Source organism: Ambystoma mexicanum, chromosome 8 (assembly GCF_040938575.1).
Source record: "Ambystoma mexicanum isolate Mex_15411 chromosome 8, UKY_AmexF1_1, whole genome shotgun sequence".
In the NCBI taxonomy this organism is placed as follows: domain Eukaryota; kingdom Metazoa; phylum Chordata; class Amphibia; order Caudata; family Ambystomatidae; genus Ambystoma; species Ambystoma mexicanum.
Window position 1 is genome coordinate 1,724,830,423 of NC_090929.1, and position 13,760 is coordinate 1,724,844,182.

The window sequence follows — 13,760 nt, forward strand, 5'->3', positions numbered from 1 at the left end:
TTGGGTTTCCTCAAGAGAGGGATTTTTGCCATTAGATATTTGGGGATTACAGGTCTCCCATCCAAAGAAGATGAATACTGCGTCCCTCCCAAAGGAGTCATCACTTCCCCCCAAAAGTCATCTTCTCCCATGTGGTCCTCACTCACGATACCAACACCAGAGCTAGCATCAGGTAGCGACTGCCCTCCCCTGGCCACATGGGAGGAGATTTTAGGCAGGGGATCAGTGATGACTCCACAGGATTCATCACAGTGAGCACATGTACATTCACACTTGCATTGCAGCACGGGTGACAGGCAAAGGGGTGGGTGTGTTGAAATGTCACAAATGCATGTCCGGCAAGCACCCTCCAGATGCAGGACCAACCAGCGCATGCATCAATTAACAGGCCACAATATATACAGGAGTAGCAAATGACTGGAGGTGTAGCAGTCACTGAGCAGGCCATTTCAAACACAAAAGGACATCCACATACAATGCACTACAGGTACCAGAATGCAACACCGCCACCACTCGAATGCAAGTGAATTGTTAGACTAGGCACCTAGGGCCATGAGATGCATGTTCTGGTGAGAATGCACAGCTTGGCTGTTGAGATTCCGTTGTGACAGGCAACATCACTCCCGAGCATCATAATTCACACATGTCACTGTCAATGTCAATGGGTCTTGTAGCGCGCACTGTTTCCACTTGCGTAGTTTCTTGGTCCTCGTGTGGGTCTGCAATGGAATTAGTGTTGGGGAGGTTTGTTAGTGGGATTGAGAGGGAGAAAAGCAAGGGAGGGAGCTATGATGTGCTGTTGCCCGCTCCAGTTCGGAGAAAACGGTCACTGGGCGTTGGTCTGTTTTTTGTCGGGTAACAGTCATGTGGTGTTGATGCACGAATGTGTATGTTTGGTTATCATGTTGGGTGTTGTGAAGTGAATGCTGTCAGTGGTGTGGGTGAGACATGGTTGTGTACAGGCCCTACTTTGAGGGTGCGTATTGAGAATGGTGAGTTTTCACTATGGTCACGCCAACAATCCGTCTCAAGGAGCATAACACAGCACAATATAGATGCCATGCAGAAGTCCTCCATCCCATTCAAAACATGATTCATCATACTTTGGAATGTAGCAGGTGCATTCTTTAGTTCAAAAGGCATAACCTTGAGGTGGTAGAGGTCTCCTGGGGTTGAAAATGCAGTTTTCTCCTTGGCATGGTCTGTCAGAGCTATTTGCCAATAGCCTGAGGTTAGGTCAAATGTACTGAGGTACTTGGCTGAACCAAGTTTGTTCACCAGCTCATCTGTCCTAGGTCAAGGATGGGCATCAGTCGTGGTGACTGCATTTAGAGCTCTATAGTCCACACATAATCTCAACTCCTTGGATCCTGCCTTTGGTACTAGCACAACTGGACTAGACCAGGGACTTGTAGATGGCTCTATTACCCCGAGATCAAGCATCTTGTTGACCTCTTCCTTTATGTGGGTTCTTTCCTGGTCTGACATTCTGTAACCTCTGCTTTTGACAGGTAAACAGTCACTAGTGAGAATCTCATGCTGGCAACAAGGGGTCAAGCCTTGTGAGGGGCAAACTGATTTAACAGAGATTTGCACTCCTCCTGTTGTTCCAGTGTCAGATCAGAAGAGAGATTAACTCCTATCTTTCCATCTAAACGTTGATCCCTGAAGAGGTCAGGTAGGGGTTCACTCTCCTCCTGATCAGAGGCTAGAAGCAAAGCTCCTAGGTCTTTTCTAGAGACATAGGCCTTTAGGCGGTTGGTGTGAAAGACCCTGGGGACCTTAGGATTGCCTAAGTCCACCAAATAATTGACCTCTCCAAGTTTTCCCACAACCTTGAAGGTTCCAATCCATTTGTCCTGTAAGGCCCTCTGCCTTGTAGGTACCATAACTAGAACTAGCTGGTCTTGAGTAAACTCAACCATGTTGGCCTTCTGATCATGCCAATGCTTCACCAGAGCCTGACCTGCTTTCAAGTTATCTGAAGCCTATGTCATCATGTGTGTCATTCTCCTTTGGAGACCTAACACATAGTCAGTGACTCTCACTGGCTTGTGGGAAGGAACACTCTCCAACCCCTCCTTGATTAGGACCAATGGATCTCTAACCGGATGACAATAGAGAAGCTCAAAAGGACTGAATCCAATCCCTTCCTGAGGAACTTCTCTATAAGCAAAGAGAAAGCATGGCAGTAGAATGTCCCACTTTCTTCTAAGGGGTTCTTCTAAAGCACCTATCATGCTTTTCATAGTTCTGTTAAACCTCTCTACCAACCCATTGGTCTGGGGAGGGTAGGCTGTTGAGAACTTGTAGGTCTCTCCACAGTTTTTCCACATGGCCTGCATGTAGTGGGACATAAAGTTGGATCCGCTGTCAGAGATAACCTCCTTAGGAAAACCTTCTTTGGTAAAAATACCAAATATGGCCTAAGCCACGGCCTGAGCTGTGGCAGTCCTCATAGGTATTGCTTCAGGATACCTGGTAGCATGGTCTACCACAACCAATATAAATCTGTTGCCTGAAGATGTTGGAGGGTCTAAGGGACCAACAATGTCGATTTCTACCCTCTCAAAGGGAACTCCCACCACTGGGAGAGGCACCAAAGGTGCCACATTCTTGGCTGCACTCCTGCCAGATGCCTGACAAGTGTGACAGCTTCTACAGAATGTATTTACATCAGACCCAATCTTAGGCCAGTAGAAATAGAGAGAAATCCTTTCCTTGGTCTTCTTAAAACTTAAGTGACCAGCCAAAGGAATCTCCTGGGCTAACTGTAGAAACAGAGGTCTTACCTCCTGGGGCACTACAAGTCTTCTGTAGTCTCCTGGGGTTGACCCAATAGGTTCACTGTAGAGGAGGTCATCCTCCCAGTATAACCTGTGCTTCCCTGGCTCTTGCCCGTCTAGCTGGGAAGCTGCCTGTTGGTGAAGTCCTTCAATAGTAGGACACTCTCTTTGACCTCTGCTGAAGTCTGCCCTACAGGGACCACCTTCTGCCAGTAAACACTGCAGCTCAGGATGGTCTTTAGGATCCAGATCTCCAACAGGGGGAAGGTCTATTTCCAGCTCTGTGTCATCAGTAGGTGACTCAACCTCTTCTGGTTGGATCTCACACTCAGCCTCAGCTGGTAGAGTAGTCATTTGTGTGACTTTGGACTGTCCTCTCTGGGATGTCCTGGTTTGATGCACATGAGTGCTATCTTTCTTGTTTCCTGAGACCTTGGTTTTCTCCTTTGTCTCTTTATTCCTAGAAATAGAAGTGGGCTCTTCCTGTGGACTGGGTGTTATAGGTTCTTCTGTAACAACCCACTAAGAGTCATTTAAAAGGAGCTCTCTGACCTTCCTAGTCTGCTCCTGCTTCTTTTTACTGGGAGGCCTGGGGGTGCTTGATACAACCCCAAGAGTTTTTAAGTCATTCCCCAGGAGAATTCTCCCAGGCACCTCACTTTGTACACTGACAGGTATTCTTACAGTCATATTGTTGCACTGGGTGAGAGCTGGTAGTACTGGCACCATCTGGATAGGGCCTCCAGCAAGCTTAGTGGGACCTTTGGGTGCCTTAGCAACATCCTCAGGTTTGGAAAAAGACTTCATCCACCACTGTGATGCTGGCCCCAGTTTCTCTAATGGCAGGGGTCTCCTGACCATTTACAAGTACACTGTCCTTGTTGTATTATTTGGAGTTATCTGGTATAGAGTTATACACATCTACATTCTGCTGTTCTCACAGACCCAGGGACACTAAAGAAACACTGCCAGAGAATCCAAAGGGGTCTTCAGCCAATAGTTGAAAGTTTCCACTTGCCATATGTACATCTCCCTCAGGGATGAAGGCTAAGGAGGCAGGGTGGACACCTGAAGGTGTACCCTTGCATCTGGGATGCCCTTTCACATGGTCAGTTGACCCACAAGCATAACATTTTCCAAATGTTTGGAAAAATGGGGGCTTCTGCTGGCCTCCCTCTGGTTTGGCACCAGAGGTTTCACTTGACTGACCTGGTTTCCCATATGGCTTACCCTTCTTATGTGTGTGGCCTTCTTTTGGATGGGAGGTTCAGAATTCTCTTTGTCATCTTTCTTATGCTGCTTCCCCTCATCCTTTTTATGAGTGGCCCCAGAATCCTTGTGAGTAGCCCTGTTGGCAACCCACAAGTCAGCAGCTTTTGCTAGCTTCTTGGGATCAATCTCTTTAGAGTCAGCCAAGTTCTGTCTCAGCCTAGGAGAGCAGGCATCAAAAATAGATTCCAACAAAAACAGATGTCTCATTCCTTCAAAAGTGTTCACTCTGTAACGCTTAATACAACCATCTAAATTCTTCAAACATTCACACACCCAGCTAGCCCAAGGGGTACCATCAGTTTTTCTGAGGGTCCTATACCTCTTAAGGTACTGGGAAGGAGTTTTCCCAAATCTAGCTATCAAAGCTAGCTTCACATTTTCCTACTCCAATCTTTCAAGTTCCCCCACCTCCATTACAGCATCAGTTGCAACCTGGGGGAGCCTAGACAAACGCCAAGGAATCAACAGATTCCCTGTGAAACCCAGAATCCCATAATTGTATTCAAAAGCACTCAACCAATCCAAAATATCAAGTTTCACCTCATACATACTCACTGCTTCTTAAGGCATGCAAGGTCTCTTTGGACTGGAAGACCTAGAAGACTCTTGGTAAGAGACAATGGGCCTCATTACACGGATGGCGGTAAGGATTTACCGGTACCGGTAAAATACCGGTACCGGTAAATCCTTACCGCCTTACTACGAGGTCCCTTTGCGGGTTGGGGGATTTAACGCCTGCTTTTTGCAGGCGTTAAAAACCAACCCGCAAAGGGACCCAGGGAGCTAATTACGGTACCGCAATTTGCGGTACCGTAATTAGCGCCTTCCCCATTCCCATTGAGCCCCATGGGGCAAAAATGGGAATGGGGAAGGGCAATGGTGGAAGGGGGAATTACCGCCCCGCCAACCTTGGAATGGGGCGGTAATTCCCCTTTCCGCCAAGGCGGTGCCGGTATTTTACCGGCATGAACCATGGCGCTAATAGCACCTTGGTCCACCGCCGTCCGCGTAATGAGGCCCAATGTCTTCATTTCAAGAGCATGTTGCCTTTCCATTTCCTTCCTGCCTGAAGTCACCCATATCTGGCATGTTACAATTGCTTTTCTAGTGGCGCTTAGCCTTGTGAAGGTTTTTAGTTGAACAAAAGTAAAGCAAATTCTTAATGTAACAACTCTACAATATATCCTCACCGCTTGCCACCATTGTTAAGCAAAGTTTGTATGCAGTACCCTCTGGGACCACTACACACCACTCTGACTACAGGTATCGGAAATCCAACCTTTGGTATAAGCTTGTACTACACAGTTTTCGTAGCGTGTTGAGCAGCCAGGCTTATCTCAAGAGGGGTCAATGTGAGCTGTAGTGGAGTTACAGATATTTACAGTTACAGGTATTCAAATAAACTCTTTACACTCAAGGTTTCTTGCATAAACAATTATTAATTTATTTAGCAGTTAGAATGCGCCTTCTTCAGAAGGGAGCAATATAATAGTAGCACACAAATACACTTCAAACTGTACACTCTTAGTTTCGAAATCAGTTGGATGGCCGCCAGACAGAACCTACACCCACAGGTGACTTCAACAGCTAGGGTGCTGGGGACATTAATATCTTCCTGTTGGCATTTAGAATACTATTATAAGTTGGCAAAGGTTATTAGAACAACAAGAGACCACAAATATTCTTAAGCAGGCAAATACTTTTGGATCCCTCAAGAAGAATGATACAATTCTTTAGGCTAAGCCAAAGTCAATGGGCAAAAGTCTTGTATAGGATGAAGCACTTCTGGTAAGTAAATGGAAAAGTCTTTGCACAAGTTCTTAGGAGTCTTTGATGAAAAGAAGAATCAAATGTAGACACCCAAGCTGATTAGACTTGTGAGTTGTAGACGTAAGCACTCTACAGTAAGAGGTATGTTCTCTCAGACTTTTTACAGTAGCTTAGAAATTAAGAAAAGATGCAGCTGATGGCTTCTGTTCCTGGGCAGCTCTGCAGATCTCGCTGTTCCTCGGCCTCAGTCGTGGGGACAAGAGGGAGGACGTCGGAGGACTCCTGCAATGCACTGGGATGGTCAAAACTCGCAACCGGCAAACTTCACTTCCTGTGGCTGTTCAGTGTTTCAGCTCATTGCGTCTACCACAAATAGCGGTTCCTGACTGTCGAGATGGACTTTCCTTGTTTCTGGGGTCCCGCACTCTGTTCAGGGGGCTCAGGCTTGGTCGGTCCTACTTCCTGGGAGTCCAGAGGATCTTCCAAAAGCTTTTGGCCAGCTTAAAAGCAAGGCAAACAATTTGGTGTTACTCTCCCTGGCTATACAGTTTCCAGCAGCAACTCTGTGGAAATTCAATCTGCTCCGAGATGGATATCCAGGTGGCTTACTTTGGAGTTGATTGGTCCCACCAATTCAAGGGGAGAAGTCGTCCGTGCAGGGGCTCCTCTGTTGACGCAAACTTGGCGTTTTGGCACTGCAGCAGGGATTCACCGAGCAAACCAACGGTCCAGTAGTTGTAGCAGGCATACTCTTCAAGTTCTTCTTCGGGTCCTTCGTCCAGTGGTCGACTCTGCCTTCCAAGACAAAAGATTCAGTTCTCTCCCATTCATTCCAGCATAGCTGTCAGTCACCCAGCAGGGTGGCTGTCCTTGCCGGACTGTCAGCTGGCCAATCACTACAGAGTGCATTTAGGTCTCCTAGGAGATTAAGCACAGGGAGTTTCAGGCAACTCCCTCACTTCCTGCCTACCCCAGAAACTCTGGAACTTCACTCGTGAATTCCGCCAAAGGCAAAATGAACAAAGAGACCAAACCTGGTTTGGCGCGCAGAGTAAATCTCAAGAAGGACCTTTCCACAAAGAAATGGTGAAAAAAGAAGACCGGGAGCCATTTTGACAAAGATGGCTCCCGTGGGTGCTTTACTGTAGCTGCGAACGCAGCCCACGGTAAATACACACCATGGTAGTTCAAACGATAACCACTGCCACCAGCCATTCAGTGAGAAAAGGGTAACATATAAAATGTTACATGAGAAGCTAGACAAAGGGGATACTAGGTAACCCCTCCAGCACTCTATTGTAAGATAGCATGTGCTGGGTCTACCAAATTTACAATGGTAAGTAAAGTCAATTTTACTTTACTGCTCTGGGAGTCAGTAGTTTATCCCAGAGAAGGTATTTAAACCTTGGGGAAATCTGAAAGACTTCCTGTGCCATTGCACTGAAGGTGCTGGGTGACACAATGTAAACGATGATGCCTATGGAGTTTGTCAGACTACACAACCAAAAGAAACACAGTGTTCAAAATCACAATAAAATACATGAGAGAGTGGAAAAAAGGGTCACACTCTCTCCAGGTTAAAAAAACAAGTCTTCAAAATCCAGCAAAGTTGTTGCGGGTCTCTAAGGTGGAGGGAATTAGCAAATTTCTGAGAATTCTCCCTAACACCGTTGCCGGCACCTGTAATATCCCAGTAATCCCGGGATAACAGGCGCCGGTAACAGTAGGTTTGTTCCTCGTTATCCTACCAGAATTACCGGTGGGATACCGGGAAACCGATAATGACCCCAGATTGCCATCACATTTCATGGAAATATTAACATCAAATCTAAGAGATATCTTGCAGGGCACGCATTGATCTTGAGATGAACGGCACCCGCTTCTTCTAACGAGTTCTGACCTGTGCGGACAGCATCATCGATTTCCTTCCTCTCCTTCACGGGAGCTTCCAGCAGGTAGCGAACGTTCTCTTGACGTATTACAAATGAAGCATCGGAATTAGAATTCACAATAAATACATAAATGCTCAATGTTATGAAAACAGGTTGTGCATCCGGCCCCGTGTGGTGTGTATGTGGGGGTGTTTGGAAAGAAGGGGTGTGTTGCACCGTGTGAATGAGTGCATCTGGAATGTGGGACAGGCCTGCATGGAGTAGAGTGGAATGTTCAGAGTGTTATTGGAGCAAATCTTCTGTCACTAGTCACTAGTGTCTAGGAGCTGCGTGTGTTCTAGCCATGATCTCCACAAGCCACCCTGCTACGGTGCGGAACCTACAACCTGTGACCTGTAACCTGCAATCTACAAGAACCTATTGGTCTACAACCAGAGCTATACACAAACATGTTTTGCTGTAACCGCTTAATAGATGAATGTCACATTTTAAGTCTCTTAATAGGCATGAAAAGTTGCTCCCAATGTTGCACAAATGATTCCCACTTGAAGGTCAGGGAAAAGCTCTCGTTATGGTGGTTACTCCAGGGTGTATGAACGTGCTCTGCCAATTCCCTCTCCCCAGAGATGGTCCTCACAAGACATGTCTCTTACATGCTTCACTCCCTGTAAACATCTGTGAGGTACGGACACCTCTGCATGGAGGAGAGTTTAGTGCTCCCACAACACCTCTATGAAATGATGGAAGAATCAGAGAGGGGAGGGCACAAGGTGCAGATATGGAGGTGGCTGTAGGTCGTTACTGTCAACAGGTTTTAGAAGCAACTTCATATTTTAGTTCCAGAGCCGAGAAAATGCATTTAACAGAAGGAATAAGGGTTGGTCTAAAGTCAGTCACACAATGCATCGCAGACATTGGGGTCTGGATGGCGAAGAATTTGCTGAGGTTAAATGGAGAAAAAAACCGAGGTCCTGGTACCTGGCTCCAGTTACCTTTTGGCCTATTGGAATCCAAACTTTTGGCCAGATACTTTTGGGCCTTGTCCTGCCCCTAGTAGCTGCATAAAAAGCCTAGAGATAAACCTTCTGTGCTCGGGATCACGAGAGGCTCAAATTTCCTCAGTTTGCAGGGCAGGGTTCCTGAAGCTGAAAATACTGAGGAGGGTGTTGCCCTTTCTGCCTCCTGTTCATCGCTGCCTGGTAGTCATTGCCTGTGTCATGGGCTCTCTGGATTATTGTAATGGCATCTATCTGGGCCAGATGGATTTTCTGATCCAGAGACTCCAGACCCTTCCAAATGAAGTGGCACTTCCAGTTAGAAGCCAGATCAAGTTTAAGATCCTCTGTATTGTGCATCACTCAGTCCAACGTATAGGTCCGGCTTTTCTCTGCTCCAAACTGACCAGGGATGTACCAGCTTGCAGATTCGGCTCCACAAGTAAAAGTCTTTTGGTAGTTCCACATTTTCGCAGAGCCAGACCCGGAGGGCGCTCTTTCTCCGTCTTTACCCCCAGCTTGTGGAACTCTTATCCTATGTGAAATACGTGATCACTTGCGCTTCTGTGAAGCTCTGAAAACGTTCCTTTTTGGAGGTCCTGCTTTTTGCTGCCCTTTTCCAGTCTCTCTTTGCTTCTCCTCCAGCGCCCAGATGCCTCCGGGCCAGGTTCCCTGTGCGGAAAAACATGTAAATACATACATGCCAGTGCAGCCATTCAGTGCATGCATCGTGCAAGATCATCCATTGCCGTCTGAAGCCCAAAAATACAAGAACATTTGTATTTCCAATAGAAAGAAGGTTGCTCCTGTGCCAGGCTTCCTGAATCTGGTGCATAACCTGCCTTTGTATCCGTCAAGTTACACTTCAGAGCTTTAGACCGTTAAGGAGTGTGAGACAAGAATACACTGTTTTACGAAATGAAGGATAAAGTTCATGGATGATGCTTTGCAATGAAAGACCCACGTTGATCAGTAACTGAACAGACTGTCCAGTAAGGCCTGGTGCAGACAGAGCAGGGCATGCCCTCAGCACCCTCGTCATGCAGACAGACGCCAGCCTGGGGACAGCCCTTAAACCCCACAATCCCAAAGAAGCAGGAGGCAGGCAAGCAATGATAGGAGCATGATGCGATGCTGTGCCATCAACAGCAGACTTCAGAAGGAGGGGCTGGATGAAGGCCTGGAGAGCCGGGACAACTGCTTAAACAGTGTCCGTGTGGAGGCACAGGAATATATGTGTCAAAGGGGGTTTGTGCTACACCGGCCTAATGTCGAAGTCTCAAACCCCTGCATTGCAGACATTTCCTTGATGGGGATCCAGCTTCCAGCTTTATTTATGTATCACCCTCTGGTGGCAGGTCGCCTTTTAAGGCTCCTGAATGTCCCTGCAACTTATGCCTAGCAGCAATGACTTACTTAGGGAATACTGTGCCAGCAGTCACTCCAACCCTCCCGACAATAGTGGCCTACAACAGGCTCCCTCTTGCCACTGACAATACACAGATTATAGGTGGACTAGCAGCAAATCTCCTCTCCTCTCCTCTCCTCTCCCCTCCCCTCACCTCCCCCTTCCCCTCCCCCCTCTCCTCTCCTCTCCTCTCTCGTGAACATTGGCTCCTGCCAGGGCCTGGGTTGCAAAGATGCAAAGCCAGAGGTTCTGACAGTTTCTAGCCACGGCCAATACCCAGATTATAGGCGGACTAACAGCAAATCTCTTCTTTGTGGTCTGTGGCTCTTTCCAGAGCTGTGCTATGGCCCAAAGAAGGCTCTCTGTAGCATGTTCACCTTGCCGGGCACCATGTGTTAAGGACCCACATATAGCTGTTGGCTTTCTCAGCTCCTGCATCACGTCACTGGAACACTGTCTCAACTATCAGACATCCTGTTTCCCTCTGCCTCCTTCAACACTGCTCAGCCTGCTGATGGCCCAATAATTCACTGGACAGATGGGGCCATTTTACCCATTAGCTTCAGATCACTGGATAGGTGGCGCCATTTTACCCATTAGCTTCAGATCACTGGATAGGCAGAGCCATTTTACCCATTAGCTTCAGGTCACTGGATAGGCCGGACATTTTACCCATTAGCTTCAGGTCCCTGGATAGGCGGGGCCATTTTACCCATTAGCTTCAGATCACTGGATAGGTGGTGCCATTTTACCCATTAGCTTCAGGTCACTGAATAGGTGGGGCCATTTTACCCATTAGCTTCAGGTCACTGGATAGGCAGGGCCATTTTACCCATTAGCTTCAGGTCAATGGATAGGCCGGCCATTTTACCCATTAGCTTCAGGTCACTGGATAGGTGGCGCCATTTTACCCATTAGCTTCAGGTCACTGGATAGGTGGCGCCATTTTACCCATTAGCTTCAGGTCACTGGATAGGTGGGGCCATTTTACACATTAGCTTCAGGTCACTGGATAGGCGGGGCCATTTTACCCATTAGCTTCAGGTCACAGGATTTGCCAGGATTCATCACTCCTTTGTGTTGTGGCCTTCGGTCTTCTGCATGTTCAGTAATTAATTGATGGTCAGTAATGAATTGATTGTCAATGTGCCCAGAGGCCGATGGCTTAACTACTCCCTCTGCCTCCAGGTGGAACAGTCATGGCACCCGCACGGCGTCATGTCTTAGCTCCCTCCATGCTTGGCAAACTGCTCTGTCCAGTTTTCTTGTATGCATGCAGCCCAGGGGTTTCCCTGCATCCCACTTGTTTAATACCTTCAGTGAGCATTTCCTTGGACGTGTGAGCAGGCTAGCGAGAGGCTTGTTTGTTGAACAACCTCCACTTTGTGTTTCTCTGGCACTGCACTAACACATAGTGTGCACATCCTGGTTCTACATTCACTAGTGGGATTCCATGTCAAAGGACCTGGGGGTAGGGAGGAAAGGGGATCCCTCATATACCACCTGCATGAGTTGCACTGTGGAGTGGGAGCCTTCCACTGACCCCCAGAGTCTCACGGTACTCCCTAAGCATCTTCCTACATGCAACTTCATCACACTGTCGAGCACTTTAATGGTTAATTTGTATTTGTATTTATTAAAATAAATGTATATATCGCTTTACGCCAAAGCACTTTACAAGAGGACAATAGAGAATACAACAAGCATTACATAATAACATGTGAATCAAGTAACAGAAAACAATACATGCAACAATTTACAACAGTTTACTTGAGTGCAGTGGTATAACACGAGTGGTGTAGGACCGTAGTGAGAGAGGCAACCTCCGTATTCCGAGTTCCCTTTGCGGGTCCCTCTTTACCTCCTGCTTTTAGCAGGAGTAAATTACGGGACCCGCAAAGTGACCTTGGAGTAAATTACGGCACCGTAATTTACGGTGCCGTAATTACCTCCTTCCCCATTCCCATTGAGCCCTATGGGGGCAGAAATGGGGATGGGGAAGGGCTATGGTGAATGGGGAATTACCGGTCCATCCAACTTTGGAATGGTCTGGAAATTACTCCATTCACCATGCCGGTATTCCATGAGTAAATAGCTCCATGGTTGCCAACCATGGAGCTATTTACTCCATGGTGTAGTCCTAACTCGGAATGAGGGCCAATGTGTTCAAGAAGTTTAGAGAGAAAGGCAGGAGGGAGATGGGGCGATAGTTAGAGGCTAGATGGGGATTAGCAGCTGTTTTTTTCAGAATAAGGATGATAGTCGAGTGTTTAAAGGGAGACGGGAAGGTAGATGTAGCTAGACAAACGTTGAAAAAGGAGGTAAGGTAGGGTATGAAAAGAGGGTAGATTTTGGGAATAAGGGAGGAGGGGCAGGATGTAGGATGAATTTTAGATAAGAGGAGGGAAACTTCAGACTGAGTAACAGGAGTGAAGGAGACAAAGTAGGGGGGGTGGAGGAGGTGATGGGGAGAGAAAGAAGGGGAGGAGAGTATGTCATGGCGAAGGTTGAGGATTATGGTTAATGGAGTGGTTATCGGATTGAGGTTAATGGTCAACAGGCAGCAGGTTTGGGGGATACTGGGTAGGAGATGCCTCGTCATTTTCATATATGGAACTTGAATAGGAAGGGCAGGTATATGTATATGTAGGGCGAGAGGACAGTAACTAGAAACCTGTGAATGAGGTGGATCTGCCCGGGAATATATATTGAGTAGCTGTGGCAGCAAGTCGATCGACAGACATAACACACTCTCTACTACTTACAGGTCATTTCAACCTCTACTCTAGTCCTATCATCGTTCTACGTTTTATGAAGTTAATCCACTAATCCCTGCTACAGTGATGTGGTGCTCCCAAATCTACAGGGGGAAAGGAGAAGCATGATGCATAGAAGAAGGGAACCGTGGCAGCATAGACACCAGAGCCTTGGATGTCTCTGGAGTCTTCGATGACCTCACTGCCAGAGATACAAAAGGCTGAAACAGGACTTCACCCCATCATATCAGTTCTTTGACAGTAGCTCCAGTAGTCTCCTTCTAGACTTTAACTAAGATCTGACATTCTTGGAGCAGAAAGATAACAAGATTATCTCCAATACATTCCTGTTTTCAAGGTAGGTCCTGTGAGAAGAGCACATGTTCGTGCCAACCTGTGTGTTTATGTAAGTGCCTGCAGGAGAGATTGTGGCATCTGTGAGATGACACTATAGAGACCCACAGCTCATCACCAAATAATCAAAAAGGAAACCTGACAGCAGAAGTAGAGACAAGGTTTATTTACATAGGGCCTCATTACGACCCAGGCGGTAAGGGGTTAACGGCAGCGTTAACAGCGCCGACCCTTACCGCCTGAGTACGAGGTCCCTTAGCGCCATGGCGCTTTTAACACCTGCTTTTAGCAGGTGTTAAAATCCATGGCGCTAAGGGACCATGGAGTTAATTACGCCACCGTAATTTACGGTGGCGTAATTAACGCCTTCCCCACTCCCATTATACCCTATGGGGCAAAAATGGGAATGGGGAAGGGTAAATGGGGATTGGGGACTTACCGCCCCGCCAAGGTCGGAATGGGGCGGTAAGTCCGCCAACCACCATGGCGTAAACATAGTTTACGCCATGGTGGTAAAGTCACGGCCC

At 47.3% G+C, this 13,760-nt stretch overlaps 1 protein-coding gene across 3 annotated transcripts in view; it reads right to left on the reverse strand.

Annotated features, from left to right (window-relative positions):
- LOC138473364 (zinc finger protein 398-like) overlaps positions 1-13,760 on the reverse strand; it is a 171,572-nt gene that overhangs the window by 95,411 nt on the left and 62,401 nt on the right. The gene's annotated exons all lie outside the window — the stretch shown is intronic.